The sequence below is a fragment of the Thermobia domestica genome, chromosome 18, assembly GCF_964235325.1.
Source record: "Thermobia domestica chromosome 18, izTheDome1.hap1.1, whole genome shotgun sequence".
Lineage (NCBI taxonomy): Eukaryota > Metazoa > Arthropoda > Insecta > Zygentoma > Lepismatidae > Thermobia > Thermobia domestica.
In genome coordinates this window covers 151,054,551-151,073,170 of record NC_137471.1, presented here as the reverse complement: position 1 = coordinate 151,073,170, position 18,620 = coordinate 151,054,551, and positions in this window count along the sequence as shown.

Sequence of the window (18,620 nt, the reverse complement as noted above, 5' to 3'; positions counted from 1 at the left end):
AATAATATTTGACTAGATATTATTAATACAATTTTTGCATTTAATCAGGATTTACATTTTTTTTTAATTTCAGTCAATACAAATCTCTATTTCCATGTAGCTGGAATGCTACATCCTCCACCGTCCAACAAAAAAAAATCCAGAGCAAGGATTTTTTTGCCTAAAAACACAAAGAATCACAATTAGTTAAACAATACAATTTTAGAACAATAATATAGATAAACCTAAACATAGTAAATAAGATCTGTAATCTAAAGTATTCAATTTTAACTTTATAAATATTTTTACAATAATATTTGCATTTAATTAACCAAGTTTAACAATTAAAAGAGAATTTGGATTACCATGGCCATAGCAATCGTTAAAATGAATGAATCTTAATAAATATAGAATTTTCAATAATCTAATTCAATTTTTAGAACCAACACAAATTTAATTAGAAATATTAATTTATAAATTCTCTAATATAGTATTTATTTTTAATTTTGATGTTTCGATTGGATTATCAATTTTTACAGAGAGAAATTTTAATTTCTACGCTCCCGGAACAACTTAACCTCAGAAACGTGAGACTTACGATATGAATCTTGAGTATCCTCTTCGTTAGAAACCAGCAACGTATTTGGGGTTAAAAATCTTCTAATTACGAAAGGACCATTCCACTTCAGACTCAGGGATTTGGTGATTTTATCTCTCAGAGATGACTTAATATGGGTCTTTATCAATACCTTGTCACCAATCTTCAAAGTAACTTCTCGTCTTCGTTGCATCATTAGCTTCCGTCTTCTCTCCCAGCTTTTCTCCATGTTACTTATGGCTGCAGTCCACAAGTCAACTGAAGATTTACCACCATAATCTGATTCTGCGATGTTCCATCGTATCTCAAGAGGTGTATAATTAGGACGTCCATAAAAAAGCTCGATGGGACACATCTTCAAACCAGCATGTTCACTGATGTTAAGAGTATATTGCAGATCCGGGACCAAGGATGACCAAAGATGTTGTTTACTCGAAAAATAACAACGAAGCGACGATTTTAGGGTTTTTATGAATCTCTCAGCCGGATTCCCTTCTGGGTGATATGGACTTAATCGGATGTGCTTAATCCCGAGCCCAAACAAAAACTTACTAAAGTACTCCGATACGAATACTGATCCGTTATCGGTAGAAATTGCTTCTGGGAAACCAAATCTGGTGAAAACATCTTGCAACTTATTGGCTATGATCCTGGAACTAATTGTTCTCAATTTCTCAAGAATGACGAAACAACTAGCGTTATCGACTCCAATTAATATAAATTTATATCCTCTTGAAGTTGGCAAGGCCCCAATGATATCGAACATCCAATGTGAATTAACACGCTTGCTGAATTCTGACATTAGATGACCCATTTTCTTCCTGTTATCCTCCTTCGATAATTGACAATTCTGACACGATCTCACGTATTCATTCACATCTCTTACCATATTATTCCAAGTAAATCTTTTCATCAACTTCTTCAATGTTTTGTAAGATCCCGAATGTCCACCGACCAACTGATCGTCATGATGATATTCAATCAGGAGTCTTCTCAAATCTCTAGGAATAACAATCTTAAAAGGATTTATGGCTGAATTTGTCCGCTTCATTAAGATCTTCTTATTTAAAACATATCCTGGGCAAGCTTCACCTTTCTCCAACTTGTCAATTATTTCATTTAACTCTGGATCTTCTCTCTGAAGAGCTTCTATAGGTTCTTTCGCCAAAGGTAACCGCCACAGGTTGGCAAGCTTCATATTGTTGGAAAATGTAGCCAAACCAACTGGACTATCCATGATGTGAAATTCGTAAGGATCATAGACCCGTGTAAGTATGTCTGCAACTAAATTTTCCCCTGATCTAATGTGCTTGATCTTAAAATCAAATTGACATAATGTTTCAACAAACGGTCCATATTTCATGAGACGCTTTGAATTATTTAAGATCCATGTCAAGGCTTTATTGTCAGTAAGAATATCAAATTCCTTGACTAAATAATGCCTAAACCTGGATATAGTTTTTACCAAGCTTATAAACTCGATCTCATAAATAGATCTGTGTTTATCGGCTTCTGAGAGTTTCTTACTATAAAACGCGATCGGTTGGATTTCCCCGTTGCTGTTTTCTTGTGAAATGCATCCCGCGATGCTCTTCCCAGACCCATCGATGTTAACAATAAAACGCTTATTCAAGTCTGGTATTTTTAAAACTACGTTTTCAATAAGTGTATTTTTCAATTTCTCCAAAATACACTGATGTTCGGTTGTCCAAACAAATTTGTTATTAACAGATTTAAGAGAACTTAAGGGTCCCATAATCTCTTGCATCTCAGGAGCGAACTTCGAATAATAACTAAAAAGTCCTAGGATTTTCATCAGTCCTCTTCTATTTCTCGGAGGTGGAATATTACGAATAGCAGAAACCCTTGCAGGATCTATCTCCATTTGATCACCACTTATAACATATCCAAGGTAATTAATTTTGTTATAAAACAACAAGCATTTATCAGGAGATATCGTTATATTATATTTTCTAAATCTTTCAAAAACCTTTTCCAAGACCTTCCTATGTTCTTCAAGTGACCTTGAAGAAATTAGGACGTCATCAAAAAAAACTCTTACTCCTTCTGACTCTAGATCTCCCAATACTTTATTCATTGCCCTAGCCAGAATGTTACTACCAGTCTTTATTCCGACCGGAACTCGAGTATACTGGTAACACCCTTTGGGGGTAACGATGGTTGTTATTTCACGTGATTTTTCATCCAAATATATTTGGTTATAAGCTTTACGGAGGTCCAGTTTGCTGTGAATTGCTTTATCGGCAAGGCCTGCTAAACAAGATTCTAAATGCGGAGACGGATAACCATCATTCACAATTAACTCGTTGGCCCTTAAATAATTCCCCACAATTCTAAACGTATTATTCTTGTTTTTTACTAAAAAACAACTACTAGCATAATTGCTGTGGTCAACTTCCACCAATATGCCTTGTTGGATCAAAGTTTGAATTTGCTGATCAAATTCTTTTTCTTTATTTCGTGGGATGGGAAATGGTGTTTGCTTAAATGGCTTATTTTCACTTAAATATAGCCTACCTACAAAATCCTTAATACAGCCAATTCGATCCGATATTACATCGGAGTATTTCTCCTTTAACGAATCAATAAAAGCTAAGGTCCCCGAATCCCGACATCTCCAGGACTCATTAGGAATCACCGGTTTTTCCACCTGTGTGTTATCAAGGTTTTTCACCTGTATTGCCGATTTCAATTTTTTATTAAAACATGAGTTATCCGGAGGCAAATATTTCCTATTCTGGCTTATTAATTTTTTAAAGTTCTCTGACTGTTCCATATCCACATCTGATGCTTCTGAATCGGTAATCTGAAGTTTTCTATCCATTTCCCCTTTTGATGACAATACATGCATTTCAGCATCTGAAGAGTTTCCAACAGTCTTCTTGGATCCATCTTTAACAGAAATTTCAACAGCTGGTTTGCTATTATCTTCATGTTTCATAGATTCAACTCTGGAATCACTCTGTTTCTTCTTTCGCTTTCTTCTACGTTGTCCTTTCGGAACACCAGGAAAACCAGAATCCGCTCGACACTCTTCCACCGATACTTCATTCTGCAAATTAGTCGTTGCCACCAAAGAACTACTATTTCCTCCAACAGGACATTCCACATGACTTTCAGGAACTGCCATTTCATCCGAATTCAAAACAAAATTTTTAGTGTCAATTTTGTCTGTGATAAATGCCAAATCAACAGGAATCTTTACAGAACCACTTTGTTCCCTATTTCTGTTTAAATTTTCTATCAAAGTCCAAGGTAGTTCTTGATGCGACGAAATATCTCCGAAACCAATATCCTTAAACCCAGTATCCACTGACCGAGGTAACAAATCAGGACCCTGAACACCTCTTCTACCAAGTTCACACTCAACCACTGTCCTCAAATTCAACAACTGAGAGGCTGACGGATGTTCAATTTTTAATAACTCAGTTTCTAGTTGTTCACATTCCAATTCACACTGTATTCCCTTGCTAGCAATTCCCAAATAATTTACATCCTCCTTAACAAATATCGAAGCCATACCGGAGTTTTGCCCAGAAAACCAGACTAAGTTCGAAGCACTATCGTTCCGAGTTTCGAACTGGTCACCTTGATCAACTGATCGCAACCACTTTCTTTTATCGTTTAACATACGCCGATAGTTCAAGCGAATTACCTTCTTTCCATTATTCAACATTATTCGATTGTTCACATAATCGATAACTGATTTGGTTTCACGCAGGAAAGGAGTGCCCAACAAACAGTCACATGGGAGTTGTTTCACTACACGAAAATTAACTCGCTCGAAATGACCGGACAGGTTGATATTAAGTAACACTTCCCTATTAGTTGAAAAAGTCAACCCAGACGGAGCATTCACCGTTCTTTCATCCGCTTCCTTCACAAAATGTTCAGCCCCACAACGACGCACAAGATCTTCAGTCACCAAATTGAAACTTGATCCGCCGTCTACGCAAATATCAGTCAACTGACTATTAACTTTCCCAACAACAAAGGATGCTATAGTGCCATTTAGTTCTGATGGAATATTTCCCCTGGGACTGGGTTTCTCTCCTGTGAAATAATTCGGCTTATTCGAATGAGTCTCTGAAGATATCGAATTTCGAGACCCGAACCCCTCTTGATTCGATTTCGAATTATTTTTATTAGGATGTTCCTTAAAATTATCTTTCCCATTACCATACAATCGATTAGTTCTAGCATTACTACTAGAAAGAACAACATTTGATTTATTTTTGATATAACCCGATTGTTTATTATAATCAATTTGATTTTTATTAATCAGGACGAACTGGTCAGCTATTTCCAAAAGTTCTCTTCTATCAACAGGAATATACGCATTTAACATTCTATGTCTCTGATTCGGATTCATTCCGCTCAGGATTATATTAACTAATTCAATCTCAGGTGCCCTCATTCCTAACACATTCATAGCAACCATGACTGATCGAACATAATTATTAATTAATTCATTCAATTTCTGCCTCCTATAAACACGTTCAGATATTAGCGTATGAATACATACTGGTGTCACAAACTTTGTCAACAAAGAATATCGTAACTCTTCCCAACCAATGTTATCATGTAAGGCAGACAAAATTATTTTCAAAACTGTACCTTCACATCGCGAAATCAAAGCTGTCAGTATCATTCCCAAAGAATAACTAGTATCTAATAAGATTTCTTCGATGCTAACCATAACCTCAAACATCTGAATACTATCATTTCCATCTAATTTCTTAAAATTTCTAAATTTATTCTCTAAATATTCAGAAGTTTTACTAAAAGTATGTTTAATCATGAGCTTATTCTCTACCTGAGAAACAAAATTTACTGATGCACTTCCTGAATCACGATTATAACATTCTGGGTAATTCAAATTAGCATAGTTGACATAAGGTTGTTGCTCATTCCTAGTATTAACTACCCTAGGAGTTGAATTCCTGATCCTTGAAACTCTTTGATAGTATTGACCCAAATTCAAATACCTATTACTAGGTTCAGGATTCTGAACCTCGATATTACTTACTGGACACCCTATATGATTTCCTAAAGGTGGTCCATTCAAACTTTCCGAAAAGGTTACCTGCCGACAATCCCGTCCATCATTACTTAAACTGGGATTCGCTTGCCTACTAAATCCAAAAGTCGAATCATTTGTACTAGGCATTCCCTCATTATTCAGAACTAGTGAAGACCTATGACGAATATAAAAGCTTCCTTGAGTCGGAGGTGTAAAAGACATATTAGCATAACCAAGACTCGAATGCTGATCTAAATCTACCTGGCCAGTCCTATCCATGGTTACAAATCCTGAGATATCAATAGGCATATCAATACTAACGTATTCTCTTTCATAATTTCGATTATCCATCCTTGAGATACAATGCTGATAAGATAATATCAATACCAAAATAAACAAAATGATTTCACTTATAATTAACATACAACCAAGTTACCACTAAAATCTACAAGCTACCAGTGACCAAATGGAAACAACCCATACAAGAACTACTAATCCAATCGAAATTTCAAAATTTAATTCAAGAAACTTTTTTTTAAATATAAATAATGATTAATACTGTTCACATTTCCAATAATATTACTACAAAACACAACCATCAATTATTTAACCGGAGGTGGAGGTCACAAATATTTATGAAAACACAGTATATATATAATTAACAAGTGAAAATTTTCTAAATTTTAACGTAATCAGGAAAATAACAAATTAAAAATTATTTTGATTTGCTGTTTTGTCATTGTAACGCCCCATTCCCCAGGAGTCAGAGGTTGAAAACTAAAAAAAAATCCTAAACCAACCCCGGACTCCACCGAAGAAGGGACTACGGCAGGTGGATTCGCGCTGCTCAAGCTCACCTGATTAACTTGTGGCTAGACTGTGATTATCCAGTATTCACTCTAGTATAAGGTTAAACAACAATAATAACAAAAAATAACCAACCAAAATTCAGTTTTCAAATAACAAATTTTATTTCAATAAGTATAGGTGAATATTTGCTCAAGCGTTTGAAGAACAGATATTCACCAACATGATTAAAAATATCCAAAAAAATTTAAACAATGTAATTAAATTCCGGAGCAATTAACCAATTTTTCTTTATACTAAAATCTAGAACCTTCAGATTGAACCCTGAATTTATAGATTTCTCTCAATATTTTTTAGCTAAGAGCAATTCGTATTACTAGCAAAGACTCTAGAAAAAAGAATATTCAATATTTCGCACCTGTTCAGAGAAAATATTTTTATTGAGCAAAATATCTTAATTGATCAATATTACTGATTAAAGAAATTCAAACCATTCAAATGTTTTCAAATGCATGAAAATGCAAGAAAATATATTCAAAAAAAAATATTTGTTCTTTACTGATTTTTTTTTCCGGCAGTATTCGGAACTCTACCTCTTAATTTTGTCCGCGAGGCATTTTTTTTTTAAATACAATTTCTTATTGTGCAAAACGAGGTCCTTATCACAGATTATACTAATATAACCACAAATTAAAGAAATCAATTCCAGCTTAGTACGATTTAGTACCCAAAATTTCAATCCAATTCAATCAATCTGTCCCATTCAATTTCTTGAATTCAAATATACGAATTTACAATTTCAACCCTCTTAATAGCCTCTTCAATTCTGTCTATTCAAACTTTGCAAACAGCATTTCTGAAAACCAGTTTCATTATACCCAAAACAACTGTGACTCCAAGTCTAATAATGACGTGAGAATAATGACGTGAGAGAGAGTTTGCATTAAACGCTAAGCTCAGATCAAACAAATTAACATTAGAAAAGGTAATTCAATGAATACTGGACAATCATACCAAGAATTTCCACTCAAAACAGCATTTAAGCATTACTAGTGAGGTGAGTCTAAAAATTTGGGGGGGGGGGGAATTTTCAATTTTTCGCAAAAAATCTGAAAATATCACTCTTATTCTCTGGAAAATACCCGAATACATGTCAGCGATTGAATGCAAGTTATATTAACCCATTTCCAGCTCATTAATGATACTACGTAACCAACTAAACCCATATGTAAACTACTAGTTAACTGCGAACTTACCAGGATTAAACGAAACGCAATTTAGCTCCAGCAATATTTTACCTTTGTAGATAATTTTACTTCCCTCTGGTTGGAACAGCTTATGTCCTATGGTCTAGTACTGACTTTCTGTTAACTTGGGCCCGAGACGAAGTGAGTATAATTGATTTTTTCTTTTTGAGAAAAAGGCCGAAAAATAGCTTTAAGAAATTACAACACATTGAAATCCAAACAATATAATCAAAAATTGGAGCAGATTGGAGTCACTTTAATGGGCACTTTTGTCTGACCACCAAGGCTCACTCAAGCACCGTCTCCTCGATGCCGGTTTAACTCCATTAAATTTCAAGAAAAATACTTTCCACAAGGGAACAAAATTCTCCGAGATCACAATTACTAACAAAACACTCAGCTGTGTTCACTGAAAGCATTTCAATACACTCACTTCACCTTTGGCCACTTTTATTCTTTTCACTTTTAACTCTGCATTCAACTACAACACGCGCCATGCAAGCTATGAAACAACACACGGTGAACAAGCATACGCGAGCCCAACTCCACCAGCGGAGGACAAAACAGCAAATCAGCCTCAGGAGGCAGCTGCTTCGAAAGCAAGACTCGCCATACAGGATTGGAAATTCTCTCTAACGTTATTATCGCTCGTTACATTTTTTTTCTCTCTCTCATTTTTTTTAAAAAAAGAAACATTTTCTTTCAAAACGTCTGATACCACATAAACGTTAAATAGACGTTACTGTAGACCCACATATAATGCAAATACATCATAATTAGATATAATTATCTTAAATATCAATAATATTTGACTAGATATTATTAATACAATTTTTGCATTTAATCAGGATTTACTTTTTTTTTAATTTCAGTCAATACAAATCTCTATTTCCATGTAGCTGGAATGCTACACTCACCTGGAGCAACGAACGTGCCCCAGAAATCATAATTTCCCCTGATAGGTCCGGATGTGACAACGGTATTTGTGTATTACCACTCTTCACTCTCAGTGTACTGAAACTTAAGTAAAAGGAACTGTTCTGAAATCTTCACCGGTTCTCTCCTCTGAAACCGCATGCGAATGGGGCCGACCTTGGTCATATACCACATCTGGAATATTATTATTTATGTCAGAGATACCGAAAAATATATATTCGACACAAATATAGGATGTTTTCGATTTTATTTATTTATTTATTTATTGCCTGTCACCTCCATGCCAACCAAGGCTTAACTTGTACTTAAGCAACATCGACAGCGTCACTATTAATCTGCGACCACGAAAACTATGATTTCGATACTAATGTTGTTCATATTTGACTACTTTAACATGTCCCTTCCCCCCTTTGTTACGAATGGCTTCAGTGTTTCGCCCCACTGGAGCAATTTCAACGAACTTAAGTATAGCTATAAACCACAATCTGTAAAATAAATGTGCGGGTGACAGGCCCGTAGCCTGCCCAAATATCACTTATATGCAGATGATATACAATGCTATTTAACCACTAATCCCCTAAATTTAACCACCGCGATTGATCACTTAAACAGTGACATTGAAAGTATCTGCACATGGGCACGTAAAAATGGACTGCAAGTAAACCCAACCAAATCAAAATATATCATGCTTGGTTCTCGTAAACTAATCTCCACAATCAATATTACAAGCCTACCAAATGTTCTTGTAAACAATGTAGCCATTCCTGTAAGCGATAGCGTCAATAACCTAGGACTCCAGATCGATAAATTCCTAAATTGGACAGACCATATTAATAGAGTATGCAAGAAAGCTTACGGCTCTCTCCATTCTCTTCAGCGTTTAAAAAACCTTCTTCCGGAATCCATTAAAGCGTCCCTGGTTCAGTCATTGGTAATCTCTCATTTAGATTATTGTGATGCAGCATATGTTGATTTAACCGAAGATCTGGCAAAACGTTTACAGCGCATTCAGAATGCCTGCGTTCGATTCATATTTAATAAAAAAGCGCTTCGACCACATCTCCGGTTGTTATCAGAAACTAGGATGGTGCAATCTTAATACCCGCCGCCGCATTCATTCTCTAACACTTTTATATAAAATAATTAATAGCAAGAAACCTACTTATCTATCCTCTAAATTTAAATTTCTCGGCGATACTCACCCACTAAATACCCGTTCTAAAGGAAATACAACTCACGCTGTTCAAACGCACAAATCTAATTTCTTTTCCAAATCTTTCACACTATTTGCCACCAAAGCTTGGAATGACACCCCTGAAAGCATCAGAAACTCTGGTTCAGTGTTGACTTTTAAACGTCGGCTTAAAGAATATCTTTCTAATGAAGGTCTTCAGTAAAAAAAAAAAAAAAAAAAAAGAAATTTACACACGAAACTATTCCTGGCGTTACCATGCAGTCGTTTTTTTTCTCTCTCTCTCTTTCTATTTCTTCTCATTTTCTTTTCTATTCCCTTCTGATACATGTGTATGAACGTATACATTATAGACAATCACTTAAGCAGGTGCATCATTCTATCTATAGATAGTAAATCATAGGAATGTATTTTATGTTATGTATAATCAAGATTGACGTCTTTGTTTCTTCTTGTATAGTTTAACATGTCTTTAGCATTGTCTCTTGTTTGTTTTAGTGTTTATTTCATATGTAATAAGTTTTATTTTCATTTTTCATGTTTTATTTCTGTATTGTTATGTATGTCGGTAACTCTTTAACATGCCAAACTGCATATCATTTTTATTCTCGTCGTAAAAAAAAAAAAAAAAAATGAGATCCGACTGTATAAGAAAAATGTAAATGGTTGAGTGGAAGAAAAGGTTATGCCTTAACTCCGCCATTTTAAATAATAAATAAATAAATAAATAAATAAATAAAAATTAGGGGGGGCGGTAGAAGTTAGGGGGGCCCGACCCAATCATATTATAGTTCATCACCATATTATAGTTTATTTGCAATCCTACCTTGAAATTTTATGGGGGCCAACCAAAGTTTAGGGGGGCCCGGCCCCCCTTGCCCCCCGTGGATACGGGCCTGGCGGGTGATCTTTTTCGGAAAGGAATTCATTAGCTACTTTTCCAATGTGGTGGTTTTATTCGCTTCCCATGCTAAAGATTGCCAAAGAGCTCAACTTTATTTGCACCACTGTGCTATGAATATAGATTTTAATGGCATTTGCTTTACTGAATGCTCGCTTAGGTGATGCTCTCGTCACAGGAAAAGTGAGATACTGTTATAAATGAGTAGGGATATAAACAAATACGGAAAACTATTAGCAATGACACTACTCGAAATGAGTTTTCGTAATATAATGGGGCAATATTTTATTTGAATGTGAAGGAAATCATTGCATAAATTGTCCCTTCCCCTCCTTAGAAGTCTAAGCTACAATACGTATCTAATAGTTTTGAATTAGAAATATATGCATCGAGTTTCATATCCTTAACTTTAAGGTGTCCTGAGTTAAGTAAATGAATAAACTTCCTGCTAACGAAAGAGTAAAGCTTTGGGCTTTAATAGTATCGGGTGTATAATTATTCATTTCAGCGACCCCGAAAGCTATTGAATAGATACTCATATCTTTCAATTAGGAATTTTTATTTTCACCCCCCCCCCCCATTAAACCTCAATGCCGATAATGCTAAACTTTGATGTGAACGATATAGAGGGTATCATACATAATTCATGTACTCAAAAGCTATGGATTTAACATTAATACCGTTCATTTTCGATTATTTTTACATGTTCCTATGTCTTCCATAATAGAACTAGAGGTGATAGGGATTTCGATTCCCGTCAGGAGTCGTGTGGTTCGGGTTCCACGTTAAGTCGTAGATGCACGTCTTGTATAGAGTAGTAGCTGAAAGACACGCTGAACTCTATATCACCTCACCTCGTGAGATATTCTACGTTTGCATAATTTCTAAACCACTTTTCTTTCTTTCAATCTCTTCCTTCCTCCTAGGAACGCATAGGTTCAAACCCAAACATTCTTCACGGTTGGAGGACGCAAGGCTACTGTACCTATTCTTATGGGACTAGGTAGTGAGTTGCGCAGTTTGAGTAGCACGCACGAATAAACCACGCTTACATTTATTATATATAAATAATAAAATCTCATATTAGGACTTACTCTGCACGTCAAACTTTTAACATATGCGACTTTTAAATTCTGTTCTTCTTCTGCTTTATTATTATTATTATTATTATTATTATTATTATTATTATTATTATTATTATTATTGCAATACCTATATGAAGCAATTATCTCGGCAAACTTGGTTAATACACACCATTCAGCAACCGGTAGTTGTAGAAATCAGGCATTTCCAACAGAAGTTGTTAGCTCAATCGGTAGAGCGCTGAGCCATGGATTCAAGGGTTGCGAGTTCGAATCTAGTCTAAGTCAAAAGATTTTTTTCCTGATATAATTCTTGAAATGGAAATGTTTCACTCATCACCTTTATCTCATAATTCAGAATAGGGATGTTTGGATGTGAAAGAAAAAGTATACTAGAATATAAGAAAAGAAAGGTAAATTACATGATACCCTTTGCAATTTTTAACTATATTTTCACCTATCTAGGACGTCTCTAAAAAGTTCAGACTTCTAGACCTTCTTTTCGCTCTCTTATGTGTCCTTTAACTAATTTCTACAGTTACTTAGTGAATCACATATACATATATTACAGATGACGTATCTCTTTCTCTTCTCTCTACATCATGTCTGGAGATGAATGTTTTGACAACAGGTTACAAACACGATTTTAAAAAATAATACGATCTGCGATATCAGTGATACATATTGTGGTGTTTAACTTAACATATAAAAAACAATAAATAGAAAAACTGAGAATACGAATCTTTTCGTGCACTGATGCTTCAAATCTGTGTCTTTACTCCCTTCACCTATGTTAATTCCCTAGTCAAAATAAAAACTCTTCAAAATTAATCACAAATTCTTATACAACCATCCCTTCCTTGGAGTACTGCGCGGTCACATACCCGTCACTGCGATGTAAAGGCACTTATGGCGACGAGGATACAATCTTGTATTTTTCCCTACCCGCTCTGCGTTGACGCTGCCATAAGTTAGGCTGATGGAATGCAAATTGGACAGTCATACCCCCCTTCCTAGCATTGCCGCCAATCATTAGGAAAGAGATGTACTGTACAAACCTGCTAAATAATCCAACTCCTGAAGAAACCAAGTATAATCATGACAATCCAAATTTTAGTTCATTAAAATAAATATCAACCAAGCGAAACACTTTATTCTATTTCAATTTGCAATTCAAAACGAAAAAAGATATTGCGCTGCACCCGTACACACTTGTTTTAAAGGAATGCTTACAAAAATGAATTCCTACTCGCAACATCACGGCATAGGAAGGCAATTGAGCCGGCTCGTTCGGACTAGGTCGCGCTGCGCAAAATGCATCAAAAGACTTGCGCGGTGGAATGGCTGTATCTATGTTAGCCTCTGGCGTATTTAAACTTAGAAATAAGTAAAATAAGAGGGTTTTAACGTAAATAATTTGCAGTTTGAGTAAGCCATTTCAGTATTTCATGATATTTTTTATTCCTATATCACAGGAGAATGACTCATTCATTCCCTTCATTACATTGAGTGACCGCCCATGGCTGAACTATTAGGATGTAGTTCCTCTGGCGGTACCAGAAAATACATAATTTTCTTCACAAATATTTTGTAACTGTTCCAAAATTATGCCTAATATTATTTTTTATTTGAGCGCAAATATTGCATTAATGTGCATTAGTGACGTTCATCTGAACTCGTAGAGTTCACTTTTTGTGTGCCTTGTGGTGATTGTGCTACCACCTTGTAGTACTGTAAGAAAAAGGACTAGAAGAAAAGGAAGTGAAGAATTAAGAGAAATGTGTGTGAAGAAACTAAGATTCTTGCCTATGTGTTCGTGTCAGCCGGGAGAAAGTCAAATGGAACCCTAATAATATTAAATTTAACTCAGATTTTGTTCAAGTGAAATTCTTTGTCGCTAGTGTCGCTTACTCTCGCATACCGCTATTCTCTTGTTTCAGAAGGTATCCATCCATCTTTATCGTTTTAGTGAGAATAGCAAATCCTGTATACCTGTATGTAATTGCGATTTGGTTGACTGTCGAACTCCCGTTTCGTATGCTAATGTTATTTAATACAAGTGCTATTATTGCTTCGAATGCTACTTTTGATTATGACTTGTGCAGTGATTTAAGATATTTAGTGCGGAAATTTAATATCTGAATACAATTTTTCTACTTCAGAACAATAACTGGTCGTGGCTTTTTCGTGTATGTGCAGTGGCGAAGGGCGGTAAGAGGCCCTGAGTCCCGGCCTACCCATTTACTTTCAGAAATTATAATTTATAATTAATTCATTTTCCTTGCACAGAATGCATGATATTTTCTAAGTTGAAAAAAAAATCGATAAAAAAACGTGGTTGGCACCACTGCTAGGAGGCTCACCGAGCAGTGTCTCAGGCGGCAGTAGAACTAGCGCCAAGCTACTCAGAAAATCCCGCGAGAGAACGTGTTGGAAATGACGTTTTCTTCCCCAGCGTTTAACCTGCGAAAGAGACCGGCCTCAGCGCTTATCGACTTTCGTTTCTACCTACTAGTTTCTCTCGAGACCTTCGATTTCGATTCGATATATCAAACAAATAAAAGAGCAAGATAACGTGGTCTTCATTCCGTTCCAACTTTGTTTAATTTTGAGGACTCTAACGCAACGCAAAAACTGGAACAAGAAATTCTAAAGGTTCTACGCCTATTATCGCAAACTAATGCCCCTTTATTCCGTTGCGTTGGCGCAAACCTGTACGAAATCAGACTCGTTGAATTCATTAGAAAGAGTGTATGTTTTTGAGATATTGTGAGAGATTTTTTTCTTACATTTGCAAAAGTGAATGAGAGAAAATGTCGTGGAGAATATGAATATACGTAATATAATTCCTATTAAAGAACCTTCTATGACATTGGTCTTTTGAAAATTAATGTATTATTAAGGAACGAAGACTAACGCCTGTGTTGAAAATAGAACAAACAGAGGACAAGAGAGTTCTGCGTGCATTGGTACCAATATATATATTTGTAGTTGTTGAAATAAAGAGCTAAGTCTGATTCTGTTTTCAAAGGGGAATTAAGTGACACAAAAGATTTTGATTCAATGCTTGTCATGTGTTTTGAACAATATAATTAAAGACAAAATTTTACAAGCAGAGTTTCTGTCAGTACATGTAGACTAAACAACATATGTTTCTTGTGAAGCACAGATAATGTGATAGTCCATCTTCCTCACCCGATCATGCCAATTAAAACAATTAAATTGCATTATGACGATTTAAGATCATCTATGAGTCACATACGTCAATTTCATTATGAAAATTGAGATCCGGATCGAATAAGTGTTGCCGATGAACTACAGTTGCAATAAAATTTATGTGAATTCATCTTCTTGTATTTCTGTAGTAAAATATTTATATCTAATCTGTTTCATTTTACTATTATTATTATTATCATTATTATTATCATTGTTATCGTTATTATTATTAGTATTAGTAGTAGAACATTGGGCCTACCCTCTTGAAACTATCACCCTTCGCCACTGTATATGTGTAAGCGTCTCGTGGAACTTATTGTATTTTATAAGTCAAAGCGCTGCGCAAGAGTTTTTTATTTATTTTTTTTATTTATTTCATTTTCCGCCGTAAGAACTTCGTAAGAAGCGTTCATGGCTTCGTCAAGAGATATAGTTACTATTACAATTAATAATATAATAATAATTACAAGAGAAACGCTACAATTAATAATACAATTATTAAAAAAATAACATATAATACAATATATATAATACTAAATATATACGTAACAATAAAACTTAAGGTAAAAGTGTATTTTTAGAGAAAATATAAATTGTACCTTATTTTATATATTTCAAAATTCAAATAAATCTTAATATTTACATTAGAAAGAAAGATCACACTGAAGATATTAATCTAAACCATAGAAAAGATGTTTAAGTAACAGTAACTTGAGGTGTCTTTTAAACTGCAAGTTTGGCATTCGTTTGACACTTTCTGGTAATTTATTATAAAGTTTTATTCCTATGTGGTGTAACGAATTTTGAGTTCTTGTTAGACGGAAATTTTGTATATGAATATGATTCGTTGTTCTTGTGTTGTATTGGTGTAGGTCCGAATTGAGTTGAAAGTTTCTTTTATTCATATGTATGAATGATGTTGTTTCGAGAATGTATATACACGGCAATGGTAATATTTTAAGTTTCTGAAACAGTGGTCTACTTTGTGTATGAATCGGAACTGATAACATTATTCGTAACATTTTCTTCTGTATTGTAAATACTTTCATCGCATGACAGGTATTACCCCAGAAAATGATTCCATACAATAGAATTGACTGGATCAAGCCGAAATATTTTTTTTTAATGTTTCTGTAGTTAGAATCTTACTAAGTTTACGTATAAGATATATTTTCGCGCTTAGTTTCCTTAACAAATCATTCACGTGATCATCCCATGTTAACTTAGAGTCTATTTTTTACCCTAAAAATTTAAAAGTGTCAGATACCTGCATGAGTTTCCCGTCTATACGTATTTGATGTATATTTAGAGAGTTCAGTTTTCCTTCTTTGAAACTCATTATAGTTGTTTTCGCTGTATTTAGATTAAGTTGGTTTGCTTTTATCCATTCTGCAATTTGATCTGTCGTGTTCTTAAATATGAATTTCTCGGAGCAAATGGTATTTGGAATTTCAACAAAAATGTTTGTATCATCTGCAAAAAGTACGCTTTTGTTTGGAACTATATAATCGGGAAGATCGTTAATGTATATAAGGAAAAGTATAGGACCTAATATTGATCCTTGTGGAACTCCGTGCTTAATGTGTCTTACCTCTGACTTGGTTGGACCTATTTCTACATATTTCATGCGGTTAGTCAAATAGGATTGGAACCATAAATTAGCATGACCTCTAATGCCAGAACTACGCAATTTATTCAATAAAATTTTGTGATTAACAAGGTCAAAGCTTTTGTGAGACCCAGAAAAATTCCATTTATATTTCATTTCTTCTCTCTCTCGCTTTAGATATATCACTTAGAAAAGCAACTACAGCATTGTTAATTGATTTGCACTTCCTAAACCCGAATTAGCTCTTCGTGAAGATATTGTTCTTTTCCAAAACGGACACCAGTCCTTTATACATTTTCCTAAATTTTGGAGAAAACAAATAGAATAGAGATAGAACGATAATTTCCTGGGTCAGTAGTTGATCCTTTTTTGTTTATAGGTCTTATTTTTTCAAGTTTAATATCATCTGGAAATGTTCCCGTTTCAAGGGTGGGATTGCATATATCAGTCAACTGTATAAGAAAATATTCGGCACACATTTTAAGCAATTAATAAGGGATATCGTTGAGCCCAGAAGACCTTTTCGTCTTCATTTTTTAATAATCGATCCTATTACTAGATAATTTTATGTTGTTAGTTTTTTTCAGACTCAGAATTTGAGTATGTTTTCGCAACGTTGGCAAAACAAAATCATTAATTAGGTTTGCAACCTGGTGTTTATTGGTTATTTCTTGGCCATATTGTATTATTTTTTTAGTTTCTATTTTTTGCGGTTTTGATGCGGTTGATTGTTCGTTTACTACTTGCCATAGTGTTTTGTTCTTGTTATCAGATTTGGATATCCTATTTGATGTGTTCATTTTCCTTGCTTCTTTTATTACTCCTTTAAGAATACTTCTATATTTATTAAAATATTCTTTTAATTTCCTACTATTCGTCCTTTTCACAATTGTATGTAGTTGTTTTTTTCTCATGCAGGAATTAATTATGACTCGTGTTATCCAGTTGCATCTAATTTTGTGAGAATATTCCTTTATCTCCTTAAGTGGAAAGGCTATTTCGAAATAGTGCCTAACGGTATTAATGAACTTTCTGTATTTATTGTTTACGTCGTTTTCTAGTAATGTTTCGTCCAGTCTTTCTTGCTAAGAAGATATTGAAAGTACTTAACGTTCGTTTCATGAAAGTTTCTTGCCCACTTACATTCTTTTCTATCAATTTTCCGATCTTGAGGTTGAAGTGTTATGTTTATTTTAACTGCATTATGGTCGGAGAGTGATGTGTTAAGATTATTTGCTTTAAAGGAACTAGTTTCATTATCTATTATAATTTGATCTATACAAGATTCTGAGTTTTCTGTAATGCGGGTTGGAGTGTTTATAGTGTGTTGTAGGCCGAAGGATTGCAAAGTGTTTGATAATAATGTTAGGTGATTTGATGATGTCAGGAAATCAATGTTTAGGTCGCCACATAATACGATTGGTTTACTATGTTTCTTAACCTTTTGTCACTCACGCCAAATTTAGTAACATAACTACTCGCGCGTTTGCTTTTTTCCAACATTGACATTTTGAGATACAAACAATATATTAAGTAAACTTATTTGAAGTAATGCATGCAATTGTTGAGTAAATACTTAGGATATTTGGAATTGTTGCTATAGTGCTGTCAAAATGTCTTGATCCGTGGTAAAAATGCGAACTAAAGTTCAAACCATCGACACATCCACGCGTTGAGCCAATAAGGGTTCAGCTGTTGCTAAACGAGAGAGCCTTGGCGAAAGGGAGTGAATTCCTTCAGCCGATAGCAACGCTTGGAACAGAAAACTAGGTGTCAAGTCAATGTGGTATATCTATAGCTTGTCAATATCTCTTCTCTTAGATCGGCTTTCGAAATCATCGAATCTAATGCCCTGAGTAGCAGTAAAAAGCTCGTGTAACTCATTGCTGCTCTTACGATTGGAATTCCTGTTCCGTCACATGTCCACAGTGATCGTACATCATCACGTGCTCCTTTCTTTTGGCAATCAAATAAAGACGTCGAAATAAAGTCATTAATTTTACTCTTGA